The sequence below is a fragment of the Trichosurus vulpecula genome, chromosome 5 (assembly GCF_011100635.1).
Source record: "Trichosurus vulpecula isolate mTriVul1 chromosome 5, mTriVul1.pri, whole genome shotgun sequence".
Lineage (NCBI taxonomy): Eukaryota > Metazoa > Chordata > Mammalia > Diprotodontia > Phalangeridae > Trichosurus > Trichosurus vulpecula.
The window spans coordinates 297,065,289-297,077,117 of record NC_050577.1 but is presented as its reverse complement, the minus strand read 5'-3'; the positions used below and the strand labels follow the sequence as shown (position 1 = coordinate 297,077,117).

The 11,829-nt window shown below is 53.5% G+C and overlaps 1 protein-coding gene across 2 annotated transcripts in view; it reads left to right on the top strand.

The window, feature by feature from the left end:
* TMEM184B (transmembrane protein 184B) overlaps positions 1-11,829 on the top strand; it is a 51,972-nt gene continuing 40,143 nt past the window's right edge. Inside the window, exon 1 of one of the 2 annotated variants that reach the window (XM_036762014.1) lies at positions 1-155. The gene's annotated coding sequence lies outside the window, so the exon portion shown is untranslated. The remainder of the gene's footprint in view (positions 156-11,829) is intronic. The other variant, XM_036762011.1, reaches the window with a different exon arrangement.

The following is an 11,829-nucleotide window of genomic DNA, read 5'->3' as shown; positions in this document are numbered from 1 at the left end:
ATCCCCCGGCGGCGGCCCAGTGCGCCTGCGCGCCTTCTCAGCGGCTCCCGGCGCGGTTCCAGTCATCTCGGCCCCGGCGGCTACACAGGCACCAGAGGGACTCGGGCTCCAGCCGCCGCCGCCGCCTCCTCTCCGGCCCGCCATGGGCTCCTGAGGTAACTGCCGCCCCTCGCCCGAGGGAGTCGGCAGGGAGAGCGAGGGAGGGCGGGCCCTTGGGGCCGGAGGGCTGGGGGGGGCCGAGGGGGGCGGGGCCGGGAGGAAGAGGAGGAGATGTGCCCCCCCCCCCCGCCCTCGCTCCGCTCTAATCCCCCCGCCCTCTCCTGCCCGCTCCGTTCTAATCCCCCCTCCCTGTCCGGTCCGCTCCGTTCTAATCCCCCAGCCCTGTCTGGTCAGCTCCGTTCTAATCCCCCCTCCTTCTCTCGCCCGTTCGGTTCTAATCCCCCTGCCCCTCCCCGTTCCGTGCCCGGGAGCCCCGGGCTTCCCTGGGGCTGTGTGTGCAGTGACCCTCTCCCCCCACCCCACCAAGGGCGCGACGTGGCGTGGCGTGATGGTCCATCCCCTTGTGCCATTGGACCTCCCTGTGGAGGTGTCCTAAGGGCTGAGTGATGGGGAGGGGGGCGGGGTAATTGTGGGTGGGGGATGGGGGGATCCTTGCAAAGAGAGTGGGTGGGCGTCCGAGAGCCCAGACTTGGTACCCAGAGATGCAGGGAGTACCCGAGGTGCAGGGGTGGAAGAGGTCTTGGAGATCTTCAGACCCGATTCACCAGCCTTATTTTGCAGATAGGGAAACTGAGGTCTACGGACAGTGGCTTGTGACTTGCCCAGCTAAGGAGGTTCGGGCTTGTAGTAAGAGGGTTGGAGGTTAGAGCTGGAAGGGCCCTTGAGGCCACCCCGCCCACCCACTCGTTTTACGGATGGGAGAACTGAGGAGGTTAAGTGAGTGACTCGCTGAAGGTCACACAGGCATCAGAAGGCGGATTTGAACCCAGATCTTCCAGCTCCAGCCCCATGCCGCCCTCTTTGGACCTCCTAACCTAAGTCCAGGGCTGTTTCTACTATCCTGGAGGGTACTCTGGACCTTCAGTCTTATGCAGGGGTGGTGGTAGCTTCCTGAATATACTGTCCCATTGGGTTATCACAGCTACCCTGCAAAATCAGTCCTGTGTTACATAAGCCTGCCTGACAGATGAGGAAACTGAGGCTTAAAGGCTAAGTGACTGATGAGTCTATAGTCCCACAGCTAGCAAGGGTGGGAGTGGGGATTTCAGCCCAGGTCTCTTCCCATTGAAGCCACTGAGACCCCAGAAATAGCCTTGGGGCACATAATTTGGTTCATGAATCCTTTATTAAGTGCCTACTACATACCCCATAATTGCTGTGCTAGGCCTGGCACCTGATTGTAGGTATCACCACCCCTCCCCACTCCCAGGGGCCTCTTGTGACCCAACGCTCTTCTGGGTAAGAATGGTGGGGACAGGGGAGAGCCCCTTTAAGCCTAGATCAACGCTTGGGACCTGCCTTGGAGGCACCGAGAAGGACTTTTTGTGCTTGCCATGACCCTCCTTGCTTGTGTGAAGGAGTGATTTTGTGTGGTGGGATCCTTGGGGTGGTGGGTGGGGAGGTAGAGAATCCTAATGGCTCCCATTTTATATAATTCCGGCTCTGGTCCTTGCTCCTGGAGGGATCATGGGCAAGTTACTTCATCATGCTGGCCTCTGTTCCTCCTTTTAAGTAGATAAAACTTATATTTTAAAGCCTAGAGTTAAAAATAGATGTTCTTTTTTAAAACACATTGTGAACTTACATAAGCTGAACATTTTTCCCCATGCTCTTTTAATTCACATCCTTGGTATGAAAGATGATATTAATATTCACGATTTTCTTTTGTTTTAGGGTGGGGGTATGTGAAATGATGTTGAGTTTGGTAGTAGTTAATCAGTCCGTCTGTCTAGGCTCAGCTCTGCCTGGCTCAGCTCACGGTTGCTATCAGAGGTGCCTGCCGAGCATGGCTTGGCTGTTCTTGAGGAGGCGCAGGTGTAGACTGGAGCCTGCCTTCCTAGCTCTGGGGCTTTGGGAAAGATGGGTGTGGATGCACACCTTCACTAGAAATGCTGATTCTTCTGGGTAGCCTGTGGAAGGGACAGGGAATGCATCCCCTTGTGTGGGCTTTAGGACAGCCGAGGGAGGGCCACATGTGTGGTCCCCGTGTGCCAGGTGAGATAATCCATTATTGATGGGATGGGCCCTAGCCCTGTGCTTTCTGCAGGCAGAGAAGAGAGAGAGAGTGTACGTGTGGGTGCCCCCAGGGACCGGGATCTAGGTAGCCAGACAAATAAGCTCACACGGCACCTGCTGAGTGGGTGGCTTGGTCTCAGAGGGAAGGTCTCTGGTACCTGGTGTTTATAGCTTCTCTTCAAGCTGCTGCCTTGTCCCCTTTCAGTCCTTCCCCTTCCTTTTCACTGAATTGGATGTTTTCAGTGCTCAGACGTCTAGCCCAACCCTTATTTACAGATGGAGAAACTGAGGCCTGGATCGGTGGTGGTCCACCAATGGAAAGGTGGCACCTGGGGCGGAAAAGCTAGCTAGGAGGAGAGGTGGGAAGAGAAACTGGGGCTCCTGGCCCCCAGCTTGGGGTACTCTTTTCACTTGGCTTGGCTGTGCTGGAGGTGGTCATGTCACAAATGAATTTGGGATATGGGGGAGTCTTGGCCAAGGCTCGTGGGGTGGGGTCTTGGTGGCTCCGCTTCCCCCGGAGCATGTCATTTGGGAGGGAGATGAACGAGGGATGTGTGTGTGAGGACTGCCTCAGAACAAGAGCACCTAGGAAGGCCTGGCTTCCCCCCTAAGTCCACCTCCTGAGCTTCAGTTTTCTCAGAACTAAAATGGAAATGCTGATAGTTGTGCTACCAGTCTCACTTAGTGGGACGGAAAGCTGAGTTATTATTAATGATAATTTCGCAGCCCTGGCGGGGCTGGAGACTATTTTTCTGACGCCTTTTCTGTGACTCTGATGGACTGGAAAGACCTTGAAAGACTGAGGCTTACTGGTGGTATATCCGTTTAGCCATGGAGGTGCCTCTTATTGTCCCTTTGCTTGGCTTCTAATCCTTTTGTAAAAGAAAATAGGGTTGGGTTGGTTTTTCTTTAAACTATCATCTAGATTTCTCCCTGTATGTCCCTCCCCTCTTAGAGACCTGTCTCTTGTAACAACTTTTTTAAGAGGGAGAGAAAACAACTCAGCAAAGACAGCACCTTTTGTTGCATGCAGTGATGCTCCCCTGTGGCCCCCCACCTCTGTAAAGGATCAGGAAGAGGTGAGTTTTCCTTGATCATATTTTCATGTTTGTGAACAGGAGGGTCAGCCGGGCTCTTTGCCCTCCATGTTGTGAGGTCCCTGGGGTAGAAATGGGTGCCAAGAAGGGAGGGTGAGGCCTCTCTCTGTTTTGAAACCTAAATAACAGCCAGTGCCCTTATTCTTCCACAAAATTGTAGTGTCGTAAGCTCCAGGAGGTTAAGGACTGCTCTCTTGACCAGCTCTGTGCAGCCTTAAACGTGCCTCCCTGTGGCCCACGTGCTCTCACCAGACAGTTAATTTGGCAAATGGGGATTTTAGAAAATCTTTTATTGCTGTTTCCTTCATACTGATTCCGCATCCTGGTAGAACCTGCCTTGGCAACAAATCACTGGGTTGGCCAAGTCATTTCACACTGTAGGCCCCCTGCCCCTTCGGAGAGGATGTATGCTGCTCCCCTGGGCGGCCCTCGGAAATCCCCCCAGGCACCGAGCTGGGCAGCGCCCAGAGGGCTTTCACTCTGCTTTCCCTCCACATGCCGGTGGTCTTCATGCTCTCGCTCTTGCATGAGTTCATAAGGGGCTTTTCAAGCTTCCCCAGATCCTTCATGTTGGATCGTTTCTAATGGTCCATCCCTCTGGGGTCATCAGCCAGCCAGGATTGATTAAGGATCGACTTTGTTCCAGGTGCTTGATAAACCCTGGGAATACAAAGATACAAGAGAGAGGGCAAGTGTAAATCCTGGAGTTTACAGATTAAGGGAGAGACAATGAGCAGGCCTTCTACCTCAGTTTGTTTGGCCTTCTCCAGTTAATGGGCACCCAACACACAATGGATATTAGAAGTGGTTTTATAAATGTGTCTCTGACCTCCTCCTCTTTCCCCTCCTCCCCCTCCCCTTCCTCCTCTTCTTCCTCCTCTCCCCCTCCTCTTTTTCCTCCTCCCCCCTCCTCTTCCTCCTCCATACCTAATAATGGTGTCCTTGGGTCAGCTTCATGACTTTTCAAGTAGCATTCCAAGCGGTTTTCCAGAGAGGTTGGGCCAGTTCACAGCCTCCCACAGCCCCTCCAGCAATTGTCATCCTCCGGTTTTGTCATCCTTACTGATCTGATGGCTGTGAGATGACAGCTTGGTGGCGTTTGGGTTTGCATTTCTCTTACTCTTCATTTGAAGCACCCTTGTATGTGGTTCCTAGCCTTTAAGGAATGGCTCTTGTCTTCATTTCTACCTTGGACATTTTCTGCCCCAACATGCCAGCCTCTGCAGATACTCCATCCTTCAGAGTAGAGGCCGCACCTGGGAGGAGCAGGGCCATTTGGCTCTTCGTGGTCATGAGCCCACTGATGACAGCTGTCATCCAGGTTACTGCTACTCCAGCAGTCATCGGATGGGCCCCTGGTTCTGCTCCCTGGCCTGGACACCATTGCCTTATGGGCTATGAACTCTTTGAAGGCGCCCACCAGGCTTTTGCCCTTTTCTTGTATCCCTTGAGCTCAGCTTGTTGTGAACACTTATCCTCATGAATCCAGTAAGGACTTTTCCTTTCCTTACCGCGCTGCTCTTCTTCGCTCACTCTTAAGTGAGAGATGATTGAGGGGCTCCTCGCCAGGCATGGTGGGCATGCTGGGTGGTGGGCAGACTGGGTTGGCATCTTGCTCTTTGCTGATGGGATGCTCTCCCCCCAACTCCGTTCCCAAAGAATGCTGAACTGTAAGTATATGTTTTTAGGGATTAGAGTTAATTTTGCTTAGAAAAATGTTATATTTCTTCCCCCTCCCAAAAAAATTCTACCTTCTTTTCAGATCCCCAAGTATCTTCCAGGAGATATAAACTCACTGCTGTGGAGTGCCTTGGATTTCCAAGCCTAGATCATCTAGGTCCAATGGTTAGCGACCTGTTGGTCCCCTTGCTTGGGTTTATCAAAGAGGGCAGGAAGAGTAAAGAGGCCAAAGACATGGCTTCTGGGCCTCAGCTTTCTCCCTGCCTCCAGGACCCTGTTCTTTTCTCTCCCCTGTCTTGGTCCTCACAAAGACTCTTCAAGTCTTCCCCCTGCTTCTTATCACTTAAGCTACTGGTATTTTCACCCCTTCTACTCTTTTTTTGGGCATTTTTTTTTTGTTCTTAAAGAGCCCTGTTTGAGTGAGATAAAGTCCAGGAGGACCCCATTCAGGAAGCTCCTCTGCCCCAAGTCTGTTCCCTTCAGTAGCTGTTGGAGGATTGTTTAATTCTGCTAGACTTGTCTTTCAGGGGCTGACATTCTCTGACACATAGAGCCTGAAGGGGTCTCAGTGGCGCTCCGGTCCAGCCCAGCCTGGACAAGGACCCCCTTTAGAGACCGGTTACCAGTGGGCGTCCAGCCTCTCTTTGCCCCTTCCAGGGTGGGGGGATTCTTAGTAAGATTTTCTTTATACCAAGCCCGTCTCGGGTGAGCCCACCGGCTTCTGTGTGGCCCACCACGGCCATGGCTTGGGTCCATTCCGGAAAGTATCATCTCTGTTGGGAGGGAAGGGAAGGGAAGGGAAAGGTCAATGGAAAAGAAAGCTGAAGTTGTCTGGGCTAGTTTTGGATCCTTTTTTGTTGCAGAGGCCAGTGACGGGATGCTTCATTTCGAAAGTCACTCTCCTCTTTGCCCAAGGACACGGGAGGATTAGATTTCTTGCTCAGCCTCACCTCATCAGTGAGTTGTCGGGGGAGCAGATGAGGCTGGGCTAGACACCTAGACTGTGTTTTGGTTCTCTGCCCTCTCCCTCCACCAGGCTGAAGCTGGTCCCACGCCTTGCACACAGTGGTGGCAAATACTTGTTTCGTGAACCAGTGGATGAATTGACAACATCCACACATACGCACTCAGATACTGTCAGAGTCAGACTAAGCTCTGGGCACTGACATGCACTGAAATGTTGAAAGAGGCCAAGCCCATGGTACAAGTTCTCAGACTTCCCTCTTCCCCGCCCCCCGAGGCTATCCAGTGCCTGGCTCGGAAGTGTGTATCGTATTGGCGTGTGATAGTCTGAGCCTGGCGACCGGGGCCTGGGAAGTTTTCTAGACGGCCACTTCCTGGTCCTTCCTGGCTATAGCGAAATGGGAATGGTGCCACTTCTCACACCACCGCAGCCACACACTGTCAGAGGCAGAGTGGGTGACAAGAACTTGAAACCATGCACAGCCTTTGTGGAAGGGAGAGCTTTAGGAGGAGAACACTGTCAGTCCGAGTTCCACAGCATTCATCAGGATTTCATTGGCCCAAACGCCCCAGCCACCTACCCCAGACACTGTCCAGCCAAACAGCGGGCAGAATGTTGGCTCCCCTCTTGTTGATTAGCCTGGGTCTCCAGCTTGGGGGCTCGGAATCCCCACTTCTTCTATCATCTTGGTCACCATCTGCATGGACGCCCCCGACCTTGTACCTTCCTTGGCCTGGCTTCTTGGCATGCTTCACCTTCTTCTCTTACTTGGGGCCCAGCCTTTCCCCAGCAGGGTGTATCTTCTCTTCTTAGCTCTGAGGGCTTGTGCACACCCGGGCCTTTTTTCCTGTAACCTCCTTGGGGGGAGGGGGGTCACTGGGCCCTACAGTCCCAGCATTTTCTTATGCTGCTGGGATGATTCGCCTTACCTCTCTAGAGCACCTTTTGGGCCAACATTCAATGCCTCCTGTGCATGCAGCTCTAGGCTGGGCCCTGGAGTCCAAGGGGCCTAGGCTTCTGAGGCCATCTAATCCAGCTTCTTCATTTTACAGATAAGGAAACGAAGGCCCAGAAAAGTTAAGTGACTTCGTAGGAGTAGAGATTTAAAGCTGGAGGGGGCCTCCAAACCCCTCTGGTCTCATTTTCCAGCTGAGAAGGCACAAAGTTTGGATAAGACACTGTCCCTACTCTCATGAAATATAATAGCAGAATAAGATAAAACAAATGACCCAACTGACAGTATCACATACTAAATGCATTAGGGAGTCAGTCATACAACATCTGTTCTGTCCAGTGGAGGGAGAAGACCTTCCCTGACCTGGCCTGGCTGAGTCTTTGTGGAGGAAATGGCATCTGAGCTGGGCCCGTGAGGGGGTGGGTGTGTGTGTGTGTGTATGTGTGTGTGTGTGTGTGTGTGTATGTGTGGTATGTGAGTGGGGGGTGTGTGTGGTGTGTGTGTGCGCGCGTGTGTGTGGTATGTGTGCGTGCACACATGTGCACAGTCTCACACTAACCCTGCTTATGTTGGTGCCTGGTTCTGACCTTCATCTCCACTATGTGGAGCATACAGCTTATACCTTCTGGACTGTGTTAATCCACCACGTACTTTTAAAACAATACCAGAAACACATTCCAGATTTGCTTTCCCTAATCGAGGCACAGTGGAAACTTAGTACGAAGCAGGGTCCTGGGGCTCACTAGTTCTATGATGATGGGACGATGGTCTTAAAGAGAAGTCGACATCATCCCTAGGTGGGGGATAGAAAGTTGGGTGAGAGGGAATCAGGGAGCCTCACCTGCCTGAGGAGGACAATTCATGAAAAGGCAGTGGCATGAAATTGGGCTGGAAAGGCTGGAGGCCCTCTATACCATCAGGCTACGGCAGCAGCCCCCCTCTGCTGTGCCAGGCCGTGGAGGCTCCCATGCCAGGCCATGGAGGGTGGTGCTGCTTTTAGGATGTGGGGACCCCCATGCCAGGCCATGGAGTCGGTGCTGCCTCTAGGATGTGGGGATCCCCGGGCCAGGCTGTGGAGGCCTCCATGCCAGGCTGTGGAGTTGGTGCTGCCTCTAGGATGTGGGGATCCCCAGGCCAGGCTGTGGAGGTCCCCCTGCTAGGCCATGGAGGGCAGTGCTGCGTCTAGGATGTGAGGATCCCCAGACCAGGCCGTGGAGACCCCCATGCCAGGCCATGGAGGGCAGTGTTTGTCCTAGAGGCAGCAGAAGGCCACCAGAGTTTTCTGAGTCGGGAATGACATGGTCAGACCTGTGCCTTTAGAAGGTGGTCATGGCAGCTATTGAGGCCAGCCTGAAGAGGAAGGGCCTGGAAGCAGGAAGCCCAATTAGAGGCCCTAATAGCAGTGCAGACCAGCGGCCCTGGGCTGGGGTGGTGGCCTGTGAATGTAGAGACAGGGACAGATGCCAGAGCTGTTGTGGCTGCAACCTGACAAGCCTTGGCAGCTGGGGGGATGTGGGGGTGGGAAAAGTGGGCAGAGCTGAGGTTGTGAACCTGGGCGGCTGAAAGGCTATTGGGTCCCTGGACATAAATAGAGCTGGGAGGAAGAGACTAGGCTGGGGTGGGCTGGAGATAATGCCTTGTGAACTGGCAGACCCTGGGCGAGGGCACTGAGGCTTTCTGCGAGGAGGTGCTCCCTCCCTGGCAATCACATCATTAAGGCCTCCTACCCAACCCTCACTGGCCAGTGGCCTCCCCCACACCTAGCTTGGTTTCCCTCACCATCCTGTCTTTCCAGAACCAATTAAGGATGTTAACGAGCCTGGGTTTTTTGCATTTCCCTGAAGCCTCAAAGCCAGGGGTGGGTTGGGGGAGTGGGGTGCAGTGGAGGGAGAGGAATGTGCTGACAACAATAATATGCTAGAGTAGGGGGAGGAGTCTCTTCAGGCAAGGCTCCCCTTCTGCCTGGGAATTCCAGTTTACTGAGGGTCCAGCAGGGGTAGGTGCCAGAAAGTGGCTTGGACATCGGCCTGGTTGGGCTTCAGGATTGACCAATAAGCTCTCACCTTTCAGGTCCTGGGACCCTCGCCTAAACTCCAAACTCTGAGGCCTGCGAGAACACAGGCTGGGCCTTCTTCCTGAAGGAAGGCCCAGAAGCCAATCAGTCAGTCATTTATTAAGTGACTACTGTGTACCAAGTGACTACTGTGTGCCAAGCAATGTACCAGGCTCTGGGGATACAAAAAGAGGCAAAAGACAGTCCCTGCCCTCAAGAGATTTACAGCCCAATGGAGGAGACACCGGTGAGCCACCTCCAGGATAATAGGAGATAATGACCAGAGGGAAGGTTTCCTGGGCTTTGATCAGGGCCTGACAGAGGCCTGGAAGAAGAGCTGGCCTTCCAGGGCTTGGATGGGAGGCTTCTGCTGATTTGTCCCCAGCTCCCAGGACAGCCTGCATCCAGGGACACCAGGTTCGAGGACCTAGAGGCTGCTACTGCTGCTGCTGGTACAGACAGCCCTCAGGGTCATCATTTATAGGAAAAATGAGGGAGAACGGTAACTAGGGAATCCCAGGACAGGGCCCTCAGCCTGGCCTGCTGATCTCTGCCACTGGCATTTTTGTTTGTCTTTTCAGTGGTGATAGTAACGGCCAGGAATAGGGAATGGCCCTGGGAAAGGATCTCAGTTTCCCAAGAGGAAGGAAGCTGGCTTTAAGAATGCCCCCAGTTTAGGTAAATCTTGTTGGAGGGGAATGGCTGGTAGAGCTGGGGACTTGGATTTGCCAGAACAAATTGTTTGGGGGCCTTACAAAGTATTTGCGTTACAAAGAGACCATATTCAAAATCACTTTTGGCCTCTTTAGAGGAATCTGTCTGTTGCCTAAGAAGGGTCAGCATTGGTAAGAGGACAGTGAGGTTGCTACTTCGCCTCTTCCCTGGGAGTTGCTACCTGGAACCCTTTACCCTCTGTGGCTCCCAGGGGAGGGGAGAGGAGGGCAGGCAGGCTTTTCCTCTGACCCCCAAGGTTTGGAGCAGTCCCAGTTAGGTGTGTCAAGCTTCAGGACTGGGAGGAAATCTCTGGCACCTGCTAGCCCACTGTGAGGCCACCTCTCTACTAATAGCTAACCAGCTGTTCTCACAGTTTTGGAACTAGGGCATCAGCGGGCTCCATGGGCCCTTCCAAGCATCATACAGTTGGAGCCCTTCAAGTCTCAGAGGCCTCCAAGGCCTGTATTCCTTTTTCCTTCACAGCATGGCCCTGGCTTCCAACCTCTGGGGGCCTCCAGCCTTTGGGGGCCTCCAGCCTCTGGGAGCCTTGCCTTTGAGCTGAGACAATGCCCCCATTTGCTATCTGTTACAGGAACTAGGTGAGAGAACCTGGGAATTAAAGTGAGAGTGTGGAATTCACTCTTACCGAGTACAGGGAGGTGACCCCGGGTTCTGGAAGGCCTGGCCAGGAGTCTGAAGGCTGTGGAGGTCAGATGAAGCCAGAAGGGAGGTACGTGGGGAGAGGGGGCCAGAGGCCTGCTGGGAAGAGCAGCTAAAGGAGGGCAGTTGGCTTTGGGAAGCTGCACACATCAGGGAGATTGGAGAGTTAAGCTGGAGTTTGCAGTGTGTGTCTGCTTGGCTGGAAAGCTTCTGAACTGGCGAGGGAGAGGATGGCGGCACTTAATACTTGCTGGCTAGCTTCGAAGCCCTCAGTCTCCCATAAGCCGCCCTCTACAGAGGGGGATGAGAGTCTCTGTAGCCTCCCCAGCGCCTCCTTAATTATCTCCCATGATTCCTCTCCGGTGCCCAGTGGGGTCAATTAGCACCAGGTGAGATGATGCCCTGCACTAACAGAGGACCTTCCCTTCTAGCCTGGAACCTGAATGTTAGAACTGAAATGGGCTCTTAGAGGTGGTCCAGTGCGGCTGTCTTGTTTGGAAGATGAGGAAACTGAGGGTCAGACTGAGGTAGCCATTGCAATTGCCTTTGTAAAGCACGTCACACATAGTAGGTGCTACAGAGATGCCAGCCATCGTTGTCCTCATCCTTTTTGTCATTAGTTGGTCACACTGTGAGGGAGGACTCTGGCTTCTAGCAGTGGCTGGATTTGGCAGCGGGAAGGTTCACTTGTTGGTTTCCGCCATGACCCTTGCCTGCTGGTTAGGGGCTTCCACAGGAACAGGGCGCTCCCTGGCTGGAGATAGCAGGCCTTCCTGCCTGGATGTTTAATGGTGCTGCCATTGTGAGACCATGTTGGTTGGGGCCACTTCATGTGAGGGGTCATGACTGTACTTCCCATAAAATTTTAGTCAGCGCTGTCCTGTTGGATTGGGTTCATTTGAGTGATGGAAGACAGAAATCTCTTCTTTCAAGTGATGGGAGGGGACTGCTGGCCTTGTGTTTGGCCTCGAGTCAGCCAGAAGCTCTGGGAGGAGGCTGGCCTAGCAGACGTGGGCCAGACGGCACAAGGACCCCGATATAGGGTTCAGGGGAGATCTGGGCTGCTTCCAGAATTTCAGTGGAGACACTGGTGAATCAGCTGTGGTGGTCAGGGACCTGAGACATTTTACCCAAGTGTCCAGTCTTTCTCTTGTTTTAATTCTAGGGATAAGAGGAAGGAGGCCGTGCTCTCTGTTATTATATGATTTAAGGATTAGAATCCTGCCATGGCATGGTCTGGTGTCAGAGAATCGCCCTCAGATCGTGTCACCAGTCCTCCACATTGCTCCTGCCCCAGAGCCCACACCAGCATTAGAGTGACTGTGTGGTAGTTAGGAAGACCTGGGTAGGAGTCCTGCCTTAGATGCTTGCTAGCTGTGTGACCCTGGGCAGATCATTTCAGCCATCTGAGTGTTAGGTGCTCTTATCATCCAAGGCAGGGGTGGGGAACCTGCAGCCTGGAGGTCACCTG